Below are 21,615 nucleotides of genomic sequence, written 5' to 3' on the forward strand. Positions count from 1 at the left end.
GGCTTGATCAAATTTCTCATGCCATTGCTTAGGATCTTGTTTCAATCCATATACGGATTTTACAAGTCTACATACTTTATGTTCATATCTTGGTAGGACAAACCCTTCGGGTTGTTCCATATAAACCTCCTCATTGAGGTCATCATTAAGGAATGTCGTTTTGACATCCATTTGATGAACATACAAGCTGCGTATAGAGGCCAAAATGAACAAAATTCCTATAGAAGTTGTTCTTGCAACAGGCGCATAGGTATCGAAATAATCAATACCCTATTTTTCCCTAAACCATTTAGCTACTAATATAACTTTAAATGTTTGAATAGTGTCATCAGTGTGGTATTTTCTCATAAATACCCACTTACACCCAATTGGCTTAGACCCCGGTGGGAGGTCTACCAATTCCCAAGTGTTGTTGGAAAGAATGGAATCCATCTCATCATTGATGGATTCTTTCCAAAATGCACTATCTCTTGATTGCATGGTTTCTCTATAAGTCTTAGGATCATCCTCAACAAGAAGTACAATATGAATTTTCCTAATGACTTCCTCTCTATTTCCTTCTACCATGTAGAAAGAAATTCGTTGAGAATCTATCTCATCCAATCCTAGACTTTTCTCATTTCTAACCATTTGACTTCTTCTAAGTTCTATGGGTGGTTCTACATTCCTTTGAGATTTCTCCTCTTAAGAATTATTTTTGGATGTAGATGCTTGAGAATTATTCTCATATAACAAATTCTCCTTATGTTGAAGCTTGAGAATTGTTGTCACATAACATGTTCTCAAAGAATTCAACTTCCCTAGATTCAATCACAACATTAGACTCTAAGTCTAGTAGCCTATAAGCTTTACTATTGTTGGCATAACCAACAAACGCACACTTTATGACTCTTGAACCTAACTTTGTTCTATTAGATTCGTTTTTCTTGCAATATGCAAGATACCCCCACACTTTAGAGTACCCTATGTTGGGTTTTCCTCATTTCCATAACTCATATGGAGATATAAATACCATGCGAAAATTTATCATGCAAATAATCACTAATTATCACTTTTAGTTGTCTAAATAATCTTAAATCTCTTAAACAACTTTTGTGTATTTTCTAAGAGTCTCTTTGAGATTCCTTTGAAAATACAACTTTGACATCCATTGATTTTCTCATCAAAATCAAACTTGAAGAAGTCAATTTTTTAAACACTTGAATCAAAGAAAATAAACCCTCATTGATTTATTTAAACACTTTGATTTCTCATATATTAGTTTAAAATTATCTCATTGAGATTAATTTAAACATGTCACCATTTTTTAACAAAATCAACAAAATTCTCTTCAATATTATTCACCATTGGTGTAAATATTCAAAATTGTTTCTCTAGTTTTTAATGTCTCCTTATTAAGGCATTGAATATTTAGGAATTATTGCCACTAAATAATTCTCAAATTTTCTCTTTTGACCACTCTTTAGACTCCAAGCCTATAGGTCAATATGTCATCCCATAATTTTGGATCCCCTTAATCCATTTTTCTTGTAATAGCAAGACACTTATCAAAAGATGTAACCCCCTTAGGTTCATCTTTTCTGATCTCATAAGTTGAGATGGTCAACACTTAATGAGAAATTTAATTCTTCAAATAATTCTCTTTATTTACCTAATAAATGGTAACTCATCACATTGAAATAATATAGGATAAAACATATTTATATTATTATCACCTTAATAATCATATTATATGACACACCATAATAATCATGATAATTCTCGTGTATATATCAATATACTTTTATATATTAACATAATTATGTCTCAAAGAAATTTCACATAATTTGTCAACATGTATCCATTATAGTAGCATGCATTTTGAATCTCATAATTATATGGTAAGTATATCACAAATATCATACAATAATTCACATATCCACATATTGATATATTCTTTTGATTCACAAAATCAATATATAGGCATGTAAAAACTACCTAATTATCATGCATTATAAATTCTCAAAACATAATTTCATGTCAATATATGTACTACTATCTCACATATAGCATACATAAGATTAACAATCCCTAGATTATGTATAGCTTGTCAAAAGTTCAATTCTAAGGATTACATATTAACTTTCACAAATAGATGCGTCAACTATGTTACAATGTCTCATGTTGTATTAACATGTTAACATTTACACAATTATTCATATATCAACATTTGAAAACATGCTAATGTACATGAAAAAAAAATTTCATCACTATTATATAAAATAGTGTATACATTTACACTTACCTTGTCTTACCACCTAGTTCAATTGGATCCATCAAACCTATCCAACCTCACTAGGTCTTGGTTCATGATTTTGATAGTCTCACCTTCCATTGAAACAAACAAGGGGTAAGCTTTTGAATGTTAGAAAAATATATATTGCTTCAATAGAAATGGTAAAGACTATTATGACTCTAGAAAAAAATACAAATAAACTAAAATTGATTAAATAATGTTACAACTATATGACTGAAAAATAAAAATAGAATAAGAAGAAGTAGAAGAAGAGAATAGAAAATTATAACTCTAAACAAAAGATACAAATAAAGTAATAGTGTTTGAAACAAAAAGAAACAAAAGATTACAACTCTTAAACAAGAAATGCAAGAAAATAAGACAAGAAGAATAAGAAGAAAAGAAATAGTAGAAAAAATAAGAACAAGAAACTCTTAATCACACAACCAAAGTGAAGAGTGTTGGGGATCACCAACTTGTACAAGGTTTGAAACATTTGTCCAAAAGTTTATTTCCCCCTAACTCAAGCACTAAGGGAACTCTCACAATTTTGGAAATAGCATTCTAGAATTATCAAACCTCTAGGTGTTTTCTAGCCAAGTACTCTAATGGATAGAAAAATTGTGTCTTACAAGTAAGCAATAGGCTCCTATTTACAGAGTTTAGAGACACACTTTGAATTTCAAATTCCACAAACCCCCATAGCTGTTACCAATGTTTAATTAGATGTTTATAGAATTAAAATGGAGATTTGAGAGTTACTTAGAATGTTAGAACCATTCAAATTGGAAAAAACTGAAAAAACCATTTTGGCTGTTAGCCACACTAGCTGCGGCCAGGAGTATCAGTGGTCGCGGCCACTAGTCTCTGTCCCCCAGGCTGCGGCCACTTGCCTTTTTCAACACATAATTTTGTGATGTTTTTCCAAACGGTTCCAAATCACTCCCAATTGATTTTATAACCCCAAAACACATTATTGTGGTTAAAATCATATCTTTAACAACCATTTCACTTATGGCTCTAAGAAATTCAACTCAAAATTGTTTAACAACAAATTTACACAATAATGGGCAATATTTGGAAGTTAGAAATTTGTAACACCAAATATGTTACATATTTGAATATTCACCTATATCCAAATATTGTAACTCTCTTTTATATGTTACAATATGTGGCACTCTTTGTCACATTTATTTAATCTAAAACATTATATTATAAAGTAATATAACAATAGTATTCATCCCACAAATTTTCAAGAAATTCTGAATAATTTACGGTGACGAAAAATACTTCAAAATAATTTGTTTCACTCCTGTATAAACACATGCTTCAAAACAACATATTTTTGTGTTTTCGGTATATAGATAGATTACAATTCAATTTTTTACATGACGATGTGCAATGTAGTTATTTAGAATCCCCCTAAATTTTTAGAATACAGTGTTGAAAATAAGAAATAGATTGTTTTGAAGCTTATTTTATACTCACATGAAACAAATTATTTTGAAGCTTGTTTTCGGTATCGTAAATTATTCAGATTTTTTTAAAAACTAGTGGAAGATCTTAAATAACTATATTGTACACCGTCATATAAAAAATAATTTATTATAATTTTTCCGTGTGCCAAAAGAGAGACACCGTACCGATGAGGGCGAAAGGCATACACCCACTATAGTCGTCTCCTATATAATACATGTAAATTATTTATATTTTATAATTTTATAAAATTGATAATATGACGATTAAGAGTATCTCCAATGGAACTCTATATTTATCTTCAAAACTACTTTTCCTTCATTTTTAACAAAAAATACATCTCCAACCAAGCTTCAGCTTCATCTTTATGATAAAAGAAAATATTATTTGCCTTCAATAATGACGACACTACTATTCATTTAAAGTAAAAATTAAATGTATAAATTAGCCTTGATAATTTTCTTTAAATACGAATATATCATCATATATAATATTATAACTTTTATTTATTTATTTTTGTTATTTTAATTATATTTAATTTATAAAATTTAAATTTATGTTATACTAATAACTAAAATAAAAAAAATAAACAACACAAAAATTAATAATAAAAATAAAAACACCAATAACATTATCAAATTCGCTCAAAAAAAATATATTATTAAGTTTAAAATTACTAAATTAAATCAACAACAATTAAAAAACCATTCTACCCTCTCCCCAAATTTCTCTTCAAGGCATCCCCAAGGGCAAATTGGTCAATTTGCCCAAAATTCCACTTAACCTCAATTAGCACCCTAAATTCCCAATCACTTCATTAATCCTCCAAATATTAATGCTCCCTCAATAGTGTTCCAATAATTCCCAACATACACAAAATTACTAAAATACCCTTTGGCTCGCCCCGAGCCGGGTGTAACTCCCTGTCGTGACTTTTCCGCTACAATGCTCAATAGGAACGAGTCATGCCGAATATTACAAATATATCAACATAATAATGTGATCTAAATCACATAGCTTATAAAATCCCAATTATACCCTCAATTGGTCAAAATTACGAAAATACCCATTTATAACGAAAACAGGCCCACGAGCATATTTAATACGCATAAACATGCATACGTAGTCATATCATAATATAACTCACATATTTCACATAATCACACACATATTCAATTAAATTGACATATAAATCTAATTATGCCCTCCCGACACACTAATCAATGCACTAAGCCTCAATAGGAATTTTGGGACGTTACAAAAATACATTTAAATATCAGTTACATAAATATCTTGTAATATTTCATGATATCACGTGAAATCCGGATCATTTTGTTTGAATGACTTGTCTATCGAGCAAGTCTCCCTTCAAGTAGCTTCATAAGGTGACTAAGCCTTCGACCAACATCCTTCCCTTCGAGTAGCAAGTTTCGTGGGTCCTCAATCCCATGAAGGTAGACAACTACCTTCATGCTGATGAAGTCTACTAGAGCAACTGACTCATATCGACTAGCTCTTGGGAGTTTCGATGTCGTTTACTACCACATGTCCTCTTGAAATGCCACGTTACCATGTCCAATTTTGGGATAAACATTTTCCCCACAAATTTATATTGGTGCATCCATCACTAGATAAACTTGCATGCTTTGACCAAGCTGGTGCTTTTTCAAATTCTGACACACTAAAAATCATAGTACCACTTTTACACAAAATAATGATGATAATTTTTTATAAATCAATCGACGGTTGTGGGTTTCAAGGCAATCTGACACTATTTTTTAGGCAACAATGATGGTACTTTTTAATGAAAAGTGCCAACGATTCATTTACCAAGGCAGCTGACGTCACATCATCCCCAAAAATTCATGATGAATTTTCTTTGATGACGTCAGCTGCTAGGATGTGGGCAGTGAGGCCATAAATAGCCCTTGCCTCTTCCCTTCATTTTTTACCTCCTTCAAATTCTTAAGCTTTCTTACTCTAAGAAACCTCTCTCATTGAAGCCTTGTTCTTCACTTTCCGGTTCTCGAACCCGATTTATATTCAGATTCTTCTTTAAAATAAATACCGCAGTAAGCTTCTGATCACATACTCGTATTTGTTTTGCTTTGTAGTTTCCTTCTCTGCATTTGTGATGATTTTGAACTTTTAGACTTTCTGTGTTCTTGGTGTTCTTGAGCGAACCGAGAGAAATTTATATTTTTTCTTGTAATAATCGTTGATTTTTTTTTTTTGAGAAAATATGTGTTTGGGAAGTAAGAAAATGAATGCTAGGCTTTGGGAATGCTTGATAATGCTTTGAGTGCTAGGAAAATCTAAAAAACCAAGGAGAATTTTGATTGGTGATTTCTGGAAAAATGGTGTGAATTTTCCCCCTGAAAGGAAAGTGAAAGTTTTGTGAAAAAACTCTTTAACTGCCTTTTGGATTCATCCTAAACCATGCTCGAATATACCATTGTGTTTATTGGAGTAGAACACACTACTTAGGCACACATACACTGGTCGAATAACTTGCTTCCCCTTTACCTGTCAACAGAGGTATGCATGCGATCATTGGGGAAATGATTATTCAATAGACCCATATTTACTCCAAATGCTGGTCGATGAAGTGGAACAGAATCAACCAGACATCGATCTCAACCGCGATATTTCTGAAACTCCTTCTCAATCTAGGGAGCAATCTCATCAGTATAAATTTCAATTTTTCCCCGACTAGGAATTTCGCCATAAGGTTGATGAATTACACCAAGGAATAAGGAAATTCCTTCCAAAATATTGAACCTATGTTATCCATCCTGACTCTGTTGATACACTCCCAGTCGGAATTCTGACCAGTGGGAGGGAAATGAGCAGGACTACATTTGTTGAAGAGGTTGTAATTATTGCTTTCTGTTTCCCAGATATGGCCAGAGTTAAATAAACGATGAGGCAATGAACAACAACGGATCCTCAGGTTGCAAGGGAAACGACTAACATGAATAATCGACAACAACAAAGGCTAAACGAGCAGCCTCCAGAGACTACACCAGCTGTGGAGGTGACTAACACCTTAAGGCTTTATGCATAGCTGAAGGCTGGCAAGAGGAAGAATGTGGCATGGCATGTTGACCCAGCCAGCAACCTTTTGAGTAATGCTCTTGAGGATTACTTTGAAAATGTGGCATCAGGGGGATTAATATAGTGACTCCTCGGGTCGACCAGTGTGCCAATCTGCATGGTGGAGGTTTTAGCGCCTAGTGGTGCTTCCATATCTACGCTGGTGCTACTTTCCCCCTTCACGACTATTTTAGAGACATAGCCAAGTATTTTGGCATTGCTCCCTTCCAAATCACACCTAATGGATATTTAATGATTTCAACATTATATATCCTGTATTATCTTCGCAAGTGGGATTCTCCCACTCCTCACAAGGTTCAGTACGTGTTCGACCTTAAGTCCAATCTAGGTCAACATGGTTCGACCACTGGGACATAAGCAAGGAAACATGTCAAGTGTTCTTGACCGACCCCAAATTTAGGAGCAATGTGGGGGCTTAGTTTAAAGAATACTTTCTAATGACCGACCCCAAATTTAGGAGCAATGTGGGGGCTTAGTTTAAAGAATACTTTCTAATGACCGACTTGGTCGCAAAAATATCTTCTTCCAACAAAGAGGTAACGAGACATTCCTCATGTTTCTTTTCTTTCATTTATCTTATATGTTAGTACTTAGCTTATTTTTCTTCACTTGTTTTAGGCCTATGGGAAAGGCCTTGTCCTACTTCAGGCATGGTCACTTGAGCAGCTACATTGGACAACCTTTCTCACAACGAGAAAAGTTGTAGGCAGCTGGTAAACAACGTAAACCTTAGGTTGGTTGGCCTGCTCGGGGTCACTAGACCAACAATGATTGTACTACTGAAAGTGCAACTGGTGGAAGAGCTGCTGAGCAGAAAGGCGGTGTAGGGATGGGGCAAACTAAGCAGCCGCAGGCGACCCCTACTCCAACGAGGAGAAGGCCTTTCTTACAATGAGATAAGTTGTAGGTAGCTGGTAAACAGAGCCAACCTTATGTTGGTTGGACTGCTTGAGGCCCACCACACCATTAATGGTGGCACTACCAAAAGTGCAACTGGTGGAAGAACCACTGAGCAGGGAGGCAGTGAGGAGATTGGGCAAACTAAGCAGCCTCAGGCAACCCCTACTTCCACAAGGAGGAGGACAATTGGGATAAGTATAAGGGAGCAAGAAAATGCTCCTTGACCTAGAGCTCCAACACCTCTTAAAGATAAAGGGAAGGGGAAGCAGGTACCGGAGGAGGATGAAGATCTCCTCAATATTGTACAGCCAGAATCCCGTGATCCGCAGGGGAAAGACCGAGTAAAGTTGTGCAATCCCACACCGCCTGGGGAAGGTCAAGTGTGATGATTTTAAGACTGTGTAGGTATGGGACTACATAGTTGAAGATGGCTTAAATGGATTGATGGGTACTACCTATATCAACAAGATGCATCTTCTTTTCGGTAGCCCATCACTTGAGAACTCCAAAGTTAAGCGTGCTTGACCTGGAGTAATCTCAAGATGGGTGACCTCCTAGGAAGTTTTCCCAGGAAGCGTGCGAGTGAGGACAAAGCACACTGGAAAGACTTGTGTTGGTTTGTAGGGCCAATCTTCATTTCAGAAAGCAGCCATAGTGACGTGGGGCGTTACAAATGTTATTGGAGCCTTGACCCAGCCGAAAGTGTGGCCGACGGGGACGACAGACTCCTAAGGGAGGGTGATTATGACAGCCAGAATCTCGTGATCCACAGGGGGAAAGACCGGGTAAAGCTGTGCAATCCCACACCGCCTGGGGAAGGTCTAGTGTGATGATTCTAAGATTGTGTAGGTATGGGACTACATAATTGAAGATGGCTTAAATTGATTGAGGGGTACTACCTATATCAACAAGATGCATCTTCTTTTTGATAGCCCATCACTTGATAACTCCAAAGTTAAGCGTGCTTGACCTGGAGTAATCTCAAGATGGGTGACCTCTTGGGAAGTTTTCCCAGGAAGCGTGCGAGTGAGGACAAAGCACACTGGAAAGACTTGTGTTGGTTTGTAGGGCCAGTCGTCATTCCACAAAGCATCCATAGTGACATGGGGAGTTACAAATATGTCCTTATTTTCTTCTGATGACAATGAAGACCTCCCATGTAATAATCAATGCCTTAATTCTTCTGTAGTTAAATGTAGAAAAAAACTTTTTGATTCACCCTACCTAAGCAATAGTGTAAATATGGATATTTTTTTTGGTCTAAGTAGGTTGCTCATTTATTCTTCATTCCTCATCAGGATTCTAACTTGTCTGCTTTTGATTACTGCTATTCAGATTCTGAAATTTTTGAGCTTTACGCTTCGAAATCTCCTTTTGTTTTGACCAGGAAAAGCAAAACCCCAACGGACATTGGGTAGAGCAGGGTCCAGCCCCTAACCAAGCAGCCTAGGTAGGATCCTCCTACTCCAGCGTCTTCGTCTTCACCCAGCCAAACTTTTCCATAATACATAAATTTTAGGAGGAGAGGATGAGATGCTTACCGAAAAAACCTTCGACATAAACGGACTTATGGCCTGGTCAATGGTGACCTCTTCAAAGGCTATAAAGGCTTCAGAAGAGGTGTTGAATTATGGTCAGAGAGTAGCTCAAGTCAATTGTCGAGGTGACTTGGGATCTGCTCGACAGGGGTGGAGCCTGGTTGGCTGGAGGAGTTTGTTCAGGAGGGGTCTGATCTGGTGTGGGCAAAACTGCTGGGGGCAGGAGGCTCCTGTCTAGCCTGCTTGGCCGGAGGCTGGTCCTTGCTCGATGTAGCACCAATTGTGGCTTTTATTTTGGTTGCCTTCTGAGTCGAGGCAGAAGGCGAGGATAAAGTGTATAGCTCGAAAATGCCATCTAGCGACCATAAGTGATTTGAATCGCTCATAATTATGTTTTTATAGTAACCCAGCAATTCCCTGTGAAAATACCATTTTTCCCTCATAAAAATAAGGTTTCGTGGGATGTACGGACTTAAGCGCCACGACTCAACAATCAGGTGCCCCTGCGATATGCCCAAAACTCCTAACCTCAGACTTCGACAGTGCCGCAACACTCTATCAAGGGGTCATGACTCCACTTCTCCCAAAAAATGCCCGTCTCTATTTGTCCTCGCGCTGCTGCTTCACTTCTTACACTGCAGCTTAAAGTGCTTTTTTCACAGAATTAAAAAAAATTCAATGTCAAATTGCATTTCATCATCTCATGAAATTCCTGAGGTTTCTTGACACAATATCTTTGACAAAATAGGCATATTTATCATCGTTTAAGCTCGCTTTTTTTCCAATTCCATGCCAAACCACATATTCGTCACTTAAGTCTGAAAACATAAACAAAAAAAGTGTAACACTGCACACAACAACATAAAAGACTAAAAACATACCCAAAAGATAGTCTAGAACAACACTAAAATAGACCTAACAAATTCCTCCAAACTTACCCTTTACTCGCCCTCGAGTAAAGAACACAAAAGACAAACACAAACCAACTAAAAACCTAAATAACTATCACAAATGAATCAAGCCGACAACAGCAATTCAAACCTCAATATATTATGAATAACATGCTTATATAATCATCAAGAAAAATCAACCTCTAATCCATAATTTCAATCAAAATATTTTTCAAATTTACTTAGGTCCAACAAAAATAAAAGCTATCATAATCATGACTAATAAATAAAATGCATTTGAATCAATTCATGCTCAATAAAATAATTTCATTACAATCAACCATTATCTCATAAACTTGTTATACTTACTAATCTCCACCAATGTACACAAGACATGCTCAAGAATCGTTAGGATTTTCAAAGCTTACAATTGAATGGCTTAGGTAAAGGTAGCTGAAAAAGTCATTTAGGCTCAAATATACCATAAGATCCCAAACCAAACAAACCAATCTTATAACAATCTTATAAACCCAAAAAAAAATCGCAAATTTCCCATTCTTTCTTGTTTTGAGAGAAAATTCACAAACATGATTTTTTTTCATTGTTTTCAAATGATACTACACTCCCCCAAACTTATTTCTTTGTATTTTCAATTAGAGTGTAGTTCATATTCAGTAATATTTTCTTTGTCTCTTTCTCTCTCAAAACTCTTTGTTCTAATAATGACACCAATTTCAAAAGATAAAACCATTCCCCTAATCACTTTTCATATGTTCATGGTATAAATCAAAGGGAAACAAAAATAACCAAGTTTTCAAATAGGCTCAAATTAAGTGTCAATCAACAAAAAGATTTAAATTAATCTCAAAATTTGGTAACTAAGGATTTTAATAAATCATGGTCGGCTTGAAAGGCTCAATCATTCAAAAGAATTTCCTAAATCACTTTTGTAAAGCCATACTAATCCATGACTATTACACCGTGTGTTTAAAATGGTTCTTAACTCGTTAAGCGAGTCATTTGGACTCAAAATTGTAATTCAGAATAAATATGGTTTAGGTATTAAAAATTTTGGTCAATGAAATTTAACCTTTCATTAAAATATTTGAGTATACACAAGGGATCCTAAAATTTTTAAATAAAACATAATTATAACAGAAGTTGCAAAAATAGCCGACCTAAGTGGCAAAGCTGGCCTATTATCCTAAGTTTCTCAGAATATATCTCGATCATGGTAGCCGAGCAGGCTAAGTATGTACACAATGGCCCTAGAGGCATCCAATTCATGGTTGGTCCAGCTTCCCCTTGCCCTTACCAGCACCACAAATCACCCGTGAGCCAAGACCCAACAACAAAACCCAATCTAATGTAACAAATATCCAAATAATCATTAATATCGAATGTATGCTTCATAGATCATAAAAATATTAAAATTTACTTTTCTAAAAGTGTAATGGCCCATGCCGAATAGGTGAATACCGCACCCCTATAGTGGCCATGCCATACGACCTACATTCTACATGTTTATTGCTGACTATGACCCCTTAGTCGATCGATCACAAACAATTGTAGACAATTACAAATAGTTACAAACAAAAAATTCAAGGCACGGTTATAACCGTGTTCAATAGTCAGGGTCGATGCCCTACTCTCGGTGCATGTGTTAGTTTTCTTACCTTGAGTCCTACGTAGAAGGTGAAATGACCTTGAATGCGATCCTTTTTCCGAGGCTTGCGGAAACCTTAGTCACAACATAAACAATAACTTTATCAGGAACTATATCTAACAATGTGCTCGAAGACTATGCCCTAGCTCTTGGGATCTCCAATTCCACCAAATCGGGTATAGGATTCGTCCCCCGAGCCTCCCGAGGCTATCTCCCAAAACCCTAGAAAAAATACCTTGAAACAACATTAGTGTCGCGGTGCCCCTCCTTAAGGGTTGCAGCTCCATAGAAGTTTGAAAGGCCTCTCTCAAAAATCTATACATTAACGTCGCGACGCCCTTCAAAAGGTCTTGGCACCACAGCAGTCAGAGAGCAAACCCACTCTCGAAGAAAAGCATACGCGCCGTGACGCTCATCTATAGGCGTCGCGACACCACTGCGACAAACTGATAACTCCATTTTAGTGCTATTTTAGGATATGCTTTTGTGGTAATCTTGAGTCTTTTTGTTTGTTTTGTGCAAGATTACGCTTGTGTCTATTTTGGTTGTAGCTCGGTGCTATGAATTATGAGCTAAACGCGAAAAGAAGAAAAAAAATGGTGGGAAAATGGAGCCTTTGGTGGTTGTTCGAGTTAAATTGGCATCAAGGTGGAGTTAGAAGAAGTTTTGATGAAGGAAGGACTTAAAATGGTCAAGTTTTGAAAAAATAGAATTAGAGTCGCAACATGGGCTTAAGGGCCGCGACTCTAGTGAGGTCAGAGGCTAACCAAGCCTGTCATGAATTAATGTCGCGGCATGCCCTTTAGGGTCTCGACATGACGAGTGAGCAAAGGAAAATTTGGGCATGCACACAGGCCATAGCATGGTCACCTAAGGGTTGCAGCGCTTGAAGATGGAGGCGCAAACCTCCTTGAGCATTTTGAAGACACGGATCGCGGCACGAATAGGCAAGGGCTGCGGCGCGCTTCCCCGAAGAGAAGAAATTACTATTTAGGTTTTAAAACATTGGAGATTAGGTTTTGAATGAGGTTTTTAATTATGAATTTTAGAGAGCTTTTGGCTGCTAAGACTTATTTATGCATTTTTCTTCTTCTTTAACAAATAAATTTACTAACTTATTAATTCCTCATGACTCCACTAAAGACTTGGAATTGCATTCTTGAATTCACAGAACACTCTATAAGAAATATACATACGTTATTTATCCATTGTTACAACCATAATTATCACTCAATCCTCTTAGACGGTCTACAATGAGATGTGACTAAAATACCGTTTTACCCCTTATTGCATTTTATCCTTAAAATTAATATTAATTACTGAAATGAGATCTCTATCATTTAGCACCTCAAACCAAACTAAAAGGAAAACATCATTTTAATTCTTCAAAACAAGCTATAGATATTCATATCTATGATTAACACCCCACTCAATTATACTACCAAATTCCCAAGATGTAAGTATGGGCTAGTTCGTAAGGTATGCTGGTAACGAACAAGTAAAAGAACTCAAATAATACAATCAGTTAGAATACTAACCACTCAGAATTGAGATTGAATTGACCTATGATCAACTATATGATATGACTAGAATAGATAATAACAGTATGTTTACTTATCCTATCTACTGTCAATATCGGTCTTGTCCGATGTAACAAATACATCCAATCTTATCTACTTTGCTAATGTTCTGGAAAGAACATAACACTACAATGTGTAAGTAGATCATATCGTAGATTGGTAAGTTAGTGTAAATCTTGTGCACTGACTAATCTTGGGACTAACTTATTTTGAACATATAATCATATTTATATTCCACTGTGATTACGTCACTATAAATACAATTAACTATATGCTCGGGGTTTAATAGAAGTTTATATTAAACAAATAATCATGAAAATAAAGCATGTGAGCAGAGTATTGATCAAGTCAAAAAATGATTTCTATTCTTTTATTGATAATAAATGAGATTACAAAGAAATTTGGTTTTAATTAGGGCATAAAACCCTAACACAAAGATCATTCTCCTCGGATAGAGGGAGGACATCGACATCTCTCTTGGGCCATGTCCCGAGAGCTACGAACGTCTTCCCAAGGTTATACCCCAAGGATGCGTGGCAATCCACAGGTTTCCTTGCCATCAGTTATATTTCAGGTCGAGGACTTAGTCCTCGGGATCTAAAGGATAAGCCAGGTGTCATCCAATGCGGGTTAGCTGCCTCTGAGGAAGACCTGACAACCTTTTTTGGGCGATCCACCTATAGTGTTGCCGATGGTAAGACTCAACAATTCAACCTCCCACTACGCCGCCTGACACAGAAATACATACCGCATGCCATGATAGCACCAAGGGCATGTTCCCCATAAAGTGGTTATCTTTCTGCAGTGGGCCTCACCGATTTCGCTTGGGCCGTGGTCCCTGTTCAATGTAGCCCAATGCATTAAATTGATGTTAATCCCCCAATAACAGGAAGAATGGATATTAATGACAAATGATTAGTATTAATTACCTCGGCCTCTGTCATTAGAGCTGGGAGTCTCCTTGAAAAGGGTTAGGGTTCTTAGAGAGAAAAATACATTGTACTCAGAGCAACCTAAACACTGTCTGGGAATACTCCATTGAAGCTTGCCCTCGCAAGCTTCCAAACCTTTTAATACCAGAGACTCATGGACTAGGGTTCTTTTACAACCTGAACCACGTAAAAAAATTTGTTTTCTATTCACTTATTCTTTAATCTCTCTTTTTAGGGTTGATTGCGAAAAAGGCAGTCAACATTTTGGTGCTTTCATTGAGAGATTGAAGAAAGCATTTGAAACACTCACAACCATGGTAACTACACGAAGAAATGTTACAGATGACGTGCTCCCTCCTACCGGAGTTGAAGGAGGAGAAACCAGTAGGCAACCACCTTAAGACATGCCTGGGATGATGGAGGACTACGACGAATACGTCGAATATGACGGCGAGGATAATGGTGTCGACCAAGGGTGTTATGAGGAAGAATACCCTCAGCCCATGGATGCAAAAGAGACACCGGAGGTGGTGGTGCTCCGTGAGCAGGTGGCCACCCAACAACAAAAGATTGATCCTCAAGAGGGTAACATCGCCGCCCTTCAGAAGATGGTACTTTCCATGAAGGCCACTCATGCAACCCAGGGGTTGCGAGTGGACCCCAATGACAACATACCAGCTAGGCATCAAACTGGCATGCCACCTGCGCACCCCACTGGAGCTCCACCTTTCAATGCGGCTGTGGTGCCTCTCGAGCACTCAGCCGCAAAGGCATGAGATACGCCAGCTGAGGTGCCCGTCGGGCATCCCGGTAGGAGTTGGAGCTCCGAGGCCACCACAGGACCGTGGTAAGGGAAAGGCTGACGATAATCCTGCTCCAAAGCAGAAGAGGGCTCATCAAGAGCCCGAAGGCAACCCAGTTCCTCAGCAGGCTGGCAAAGATAACGACACAGGGGCCGAGGACATTGCTAGGTGGCGTCCGTGGGGCTTGGGGCGTTTCGCCGCAACGCGCCCATACAGATCGCGCAAGGCATGGAGTTGGTGTCCCCTTGGGACCTAAATATCCCTATAGGAATAACAGTCCAGGGACTCGCTCGAGGAATGCCCCACAAAAGCAAGAACGTGGCATCAGTATCTCGATTGATGGAGAAACCGAAGTGGCTTGTCTAGAGGATAATGGTGCGTTTCGGGGACTGGTCGACCTGTGAGACAACCTCAATGTCTGGAGCTATGATAAAGTGGGAAGATGTGAGCCTGTTGGGAGAGGCCCGTCAGATCTCTGAGATAATCTCAACGCTCAGGGAAGAGATAACTCGGCTCAAAGCGTCAACTGGGATCGTGACCCTCTCCGTGCAGAGTTGGAAGGTCTGAAGCGGATAATGCTTAGGATGGCCATGCGGCAAGGCCATGAGTCTGACTCGGCGGATGAAGAAGTGGAATCATGTGCACCTCATCTTGTTGAGGCCCCGCTACCAATAGGCTTCAAAATGTCATCCATACCATCCTATGATGGTGGTTGGGATCCCACGGCCCACATGTCTAAGTTCAATAGGTTAATGTCGATGCATCGTGTCTCCGATGATGCTAAGTGTTATGTGTTCCCACTTACCCTTACGAGGCCAGCGGATGAATGGTTTAAAAAGCTCCGACCAGGGTCCATTCAGTCATGACACTAGTTATCATTTGCCTTCCGAAGACAAGTCATAGGAGTTCACACTACTACAAATATAGGCTTTCTCTACGGTTTTTTTTCAACAATAAATAAAAAGCGCAGAGAAAAGGTTTGAAAGAGTCGAAAAAATTATATTTAATGTCTGCGCCCTATTTTATTGCGGTTTAAAAAAAACGCAGTGAAAAGTTTGAAGTGGGTCACTTTTCTCTGAGGTTTTGGGTATAGAACTGCGGAGAAAAGCCTTCCCTCCTCCTACATCAACCCGAGACCCTACTCTTCCCTCTCATATTGCATTTTTCATTTTCACAGAGAGGCACACGTCGCTCCATCATTGTCCCCAGCCACGGGTAAACCCCATTTTGTCCATTTTTTTTCTTTCATTTTCTTGCATATTAAAGCTTGAAATCATGTAAATATACTTAATCTTGATTTATTTTGAAGTTTTAGGGTAAAAATGAAGAAATATTGAGTGGGTTTAATGGGGGTTTCAATGTATGTTTATATGGTTATTTTCAAAGTTTTTTCTAACATTTTTTAAAGTTTATATAGGATTAGAAGACATTTTCATTGTTTAAAACATGTATTGATCACTAAAACTTGATTTTTTTAATGTATATTTTGGTTTTAGGGTATATTTTGTATTATTTTATTTATAATAATGTTGTTTACATAATTTTTTATATTAAAATATTATTGCTTACATAATTTTGTATATTATTTAGGTAATGGTTTTTTTAAAGCATATTTTTGTTAATTATATTATTTTAGGATCAATTCAATTACCATATATTTACTAATGTTTAAATTTTTATTGTAGGAAATATTTGTTTGAGTGTGAGGTGTGTTGAAATTGTTGAAGATTAATTTTGAAGGTGAGTAATAATTACTACTTAATTTTTTTTTTTTTTATATTTACAAACTATTGTTAGAGGAGTTTGAATATATTAGATATTCATCCGTAGTGAAGTAGGTTCTGAGATAAAATTGTGTGTTGCGGAGATAATAGAAGGTTGATAACATGTGTGTCTTAGTGAAGTAGTTTTTGCGAATTATATGTGTGCTGCGGTGACTTATGGTTGAGAACATGCATGTTGTTTGTTAAATGTTTTGTTTCATGTGAATTTATAGGTAGATAACTTGGGATATGCTATAAATACAAAGGATACTCTGCCCAATTTTTTTTATGATATTAATTGAACATGTTTTATAAGTTAATATATGTAATAATTATGTTTTTGTTTATGTTGAAATTGTAAATACATATGAATTTTGGATATGTTATTGAAATAAATGAAACTCTGCCCATTTCATTTTATAATTTATTTATTGAACATAATTTTTTCAATTACAATATTAATTTTCTTTTCATTATCGACTTAAGAATTAGGTGGATATTATCATTATGGATAAGTCATAGATTCTTGAGAATAGAGAAACACAACAATTTTAAGACAGATTCAACCAATTTTTAGACTTTTGCCAAACACGATCCGGAAAGAATTCATTGTCCATGTATAGATTGTGGTAATGGATCAAAAGGAAATATTACCATGATATAAAATTATGTATTTTGTTGGGGATTTGATACAAGTTATCGTACATGGTATTGGCATGGGGAATCATTGAAAAATAATAATCCATATCCATTCGGGAGGCGAGGGATTGATGATTTGGGTTATAGTGATTTTGACGATCATCCTATGGAATTGCTCGATGAAACACAAGAAGAGTTTGTTGATGATCCTTCAAAATTCGATAAATTGGTTAGAGATGCAGATAAACCATTATTCAATGATTGTCTGAAACAAAGATTACCAACGATGGTAAAATTTTACAACATAAAAGTAGAAAATGGAGTTATCGATAAATGTTTTAGTCAATTTTTAGCTGCTTTTAAAGAGATTTTGCCATCAGATAATTGCTTCCCTGAGTCTACGTATGAAGTGAAGAAAACTTTAAATTGCATAAGCTTGAAGTATGAGAAGATCCATGCATGTCCGAACGATTGTGTGTTATATCGATCAATGGTCCATCGTTTTATCAGTTCCCGAGCGGAAGTTCTCAAAAAAAGAAGATTACGATGAAGATTATGATTTATATCATGACTGTTTCATTGTTGGACAACCGATACATGAACAATTTGAGAATATTCAGGATAATGATAATGATAGCGATACCGATGATCGTGATTATCTTAGAAACGACATCGAAGAAGGAATATGGGTCGATTGTGAATCGACCAAAAATAAAATAAGAAAACATGTTTAGTAAGTTATATAATTCATTAATACTTGCGATTATTTATTTGTATAATGCATTTACACTTCTGATTATTTATTTGTATAATGCATTAACACTAGTGATTATTAATTTGTGTGTTGCAGATGGCGGATAAAAGAGATGACAAAGAGAAACATCAGGGTCATGGTAAAACAAGAATGAGTTACATGACCCAACAAAAAGCCAAAGGAATCAAGAAAAATCTTGAATGGAACGATTTGGGACAACCAATAGGTGATGTGTATACAAACATGATATCATATCTTGGATCTAGAGGTGATTGGAGGAAGGTCCCACAAGATTTGAAAGACGGTCTATGGGAGGATATCATTGTAAGAAATTATCATTCCGATATTTATTTTTTTCTGTGTGATATTCAAATTTAATAATTACTTTTCTTAATTATATTCTCAAGGTGGTCACAACATTCCTCAAACCTTCAAACGTGAGATTTTGAAAAAAACTGGTCAAATAATGAGAGATTTTAAAAGTGAACTCACTACCGAGTACATCAATCCTTTGGCTGAAATGGGTATGATGGAAGAACTCAAATTTCCCCCGAAGAAGGATAGTAATATAGTTGACGAGAGAGAATGGTTAAAATTTGTATCTAGTCGTCTAAGTCCAAAGTTTCAAAAAGTGCATCAAGAACAAAAAGCACGTGCATTACTAATGAAGTCTTACAAGAAGAAGCTGAGATCCCTATTCCCTTTGGTAACATACGATATGTTGGGGACGCACGAGACACATTCCTGCCTTGGCCAAAAAATTTAATTGTGACTTGTCAGGTATAAAATTATTTGCTTAGATATTTAAATTCTATTTTTAAATTGGTACACTATATTGATATGTTAAATGCTATTATGTAGGACCCATCTTCATCTAAGCACAAATCCCTATCACCAAGCCCACATTTATCATTAGTTGGATCTCACGTACTCATACCCACTGAAATAACTCAACCAGAACCTTCAAATTGGTTAACAGATAACCAATGGGACAAAATTGATATGAGTCTAAAATTTATAGTGAAGGAGTATTATTCCATTAAAGGAATAGATGGGGTTGTACAAGTTCCTGTTAATCCGGAGTTTAAAGGAGAACGCAAGGCTATCTTCATCACTTGATGTTTATCAAGCAGCCTCCATGGATAATATTGGATCCTCAGCTATGCTGTTTGGTATGATGTATGTATTAATTCAAATTGAACTCAATGCATTATGTCATTACAAACTATTGGAGGAGTTTGAATATATTAGATATTCATCCCTAGTGAAGTAAGTTCTGAGATGAAATTGTGTGCTGCGGAGATAACAGAAGGTTGAGAACATGTGTGTCTTAGTGAAGTAGGTTCTGCGAATTTTGTGTGCTGCAGTGGCCTATGGTTGAGAACATGCATGTTGTTTGTTGTATGTTTTGTTTGAATTGAATTTATAGGTACTAATAATTTTGGATATGCTATGGAAACAGAGGAAACTCTGCCCAATTTTTTTGACGATATTAATTTATTAATTGAAAATGTAATATGAATGATTGATTCTTTAGATGCATTTGGGAAAGCATGCACCCAAATTCACGAAAATTATACAATTTTTTTGACACTGAACATCTTTCTATTGGCAATGATGAAAGTAAAAATTATACGGTGGATCTTATAGCCAAATGGATGATGACTATGGATAGACGAGGCCAAATATATTTCATTACTTCGATTGTTGAGTAAGAACGAACTACTTAAATATTATCACTACTATGGTTGAATTATAATTTTATAATAATCATAATTTATTATTGTTTTAGTCGACATTGGATGTTAGTGCTCGTGATGATGCGGGGGACGACCATAATTTTGGACCCTTTAAAAAATCATAAATCTCCACCAATAATTAAGGAGGTCATGGAAAAGTAAGTTCTTCAATTGTAATGTATGCATTGTTAATTTTTAAAAGTTGAGAGTATAATATGTATTTAATTAATTTTAATTTTTGTAGAGCATACGCACAATGTTTGGAAAATGAATACATCGACACATTTACAAAATTGCTGAGAGGTTCTTGTCCAAAACAACCTGAAAGTTATGAATGTGGTTATTATGTACTAAGATACATTTATGATCTTGTAAATACACCGAATCCGACAGAAGTTATCAAGAAGAAAGTATGTTATATTTTAAACTCTTTTTTGCTTAAGAAAAACTAGATATATTATTTAATTATCTAATCTATATTAACTTTTCAATTTTGCAGTGGTTTGACAAAAAGGAATACAATGTCAAAGAGGATCTACTACCAGTACAAAGTGATTGGTTAGCAAGATTAATGTCATTTATTTATGAAATCTAAGTTTTCATATGTATGTAAGATTAAAGTGCTAACTTATATTGGTTAGAAAGATTAAAGTCGTTGATTCATTACTAGCCAGTTATTTTGTATTAGTTATGAAATGTATATATAACAATTTAACAAATTACGTTATAATATTGAAAATAATTATAATCAAAATTGAAAAATAATTTTTTTATTAAAAAGGCTAGGTTATAATTATAAAAAAATATATATATAATCAGAATTCAAAATAATTATATAATCAAAATTGATTTTTTTTTTATGAAAAGCCACTTTTCAATACGGTTGTGATAAGCCAACTGCGGAGAAAAGTGTGGCTTTTCTCCGCGATTCGCGTACCACTTTTCTCTGCGGTCAAATACACTGTGCTTTTCAATACTCTCGAAAACTGCAGTGTATTAAGTAAAAAAACCGCAAAGAAAAGCCTTTTTTGTAGTAGTGTCAAAAGGTAAGCTTTGAGGTCAATGCTTTAGCCAACATAAAGCAAAGGCCCTTCAAGACCCTCAAGGACTACATCAAGCTCTTCAAAGAAGAAACGGCAAGAAACAAGAGGATCGATGATGGCCAGTAGTTGATGGCGTTACAGACAGGCATCCGCACTAGGTCCCTACTTTGGGATGATCTCCAACGAAGGGGATGTCGGCGTCTCAAAGTCTTCATTCGTCGAGCACAAGAATACATCAGCTGAGAGGACGCCCAAATCGGGGCATTCGGAGCATCTGCCCTCATCCCCACATTGGCTGCACCTGACCTCGTGGCCTCGGGGATCCAATATTCCCCCTATGTTCCCATCCAACAGGGATCAGGAGGATTCCAACCCAGGTAGAGCGCCACCCATTCCGGTTACAGCGTCATGTATGCTCCTAAATTTGGAATGACTCCGACAGGGTTCAGGGCAACGCCCACTAGATACAGAGTTTTTAAGCCTGCATTCAATGCTGGAGT

This window comes from Humulus lupulus, chromosome 5, assembly GCF_963169125.1.
Source record: "Humulus lupulus chromosome 5, drHumLupu1.1, whole genome shotgun sequence".
Classification (NCBI taxonomy): domain Eukaryota; kingdom Viridiplantae; phylum Streptophyta; class Magnoliopsida; order Rosales; family Cannabaceae; genus Humulus; species Humulus lupulus.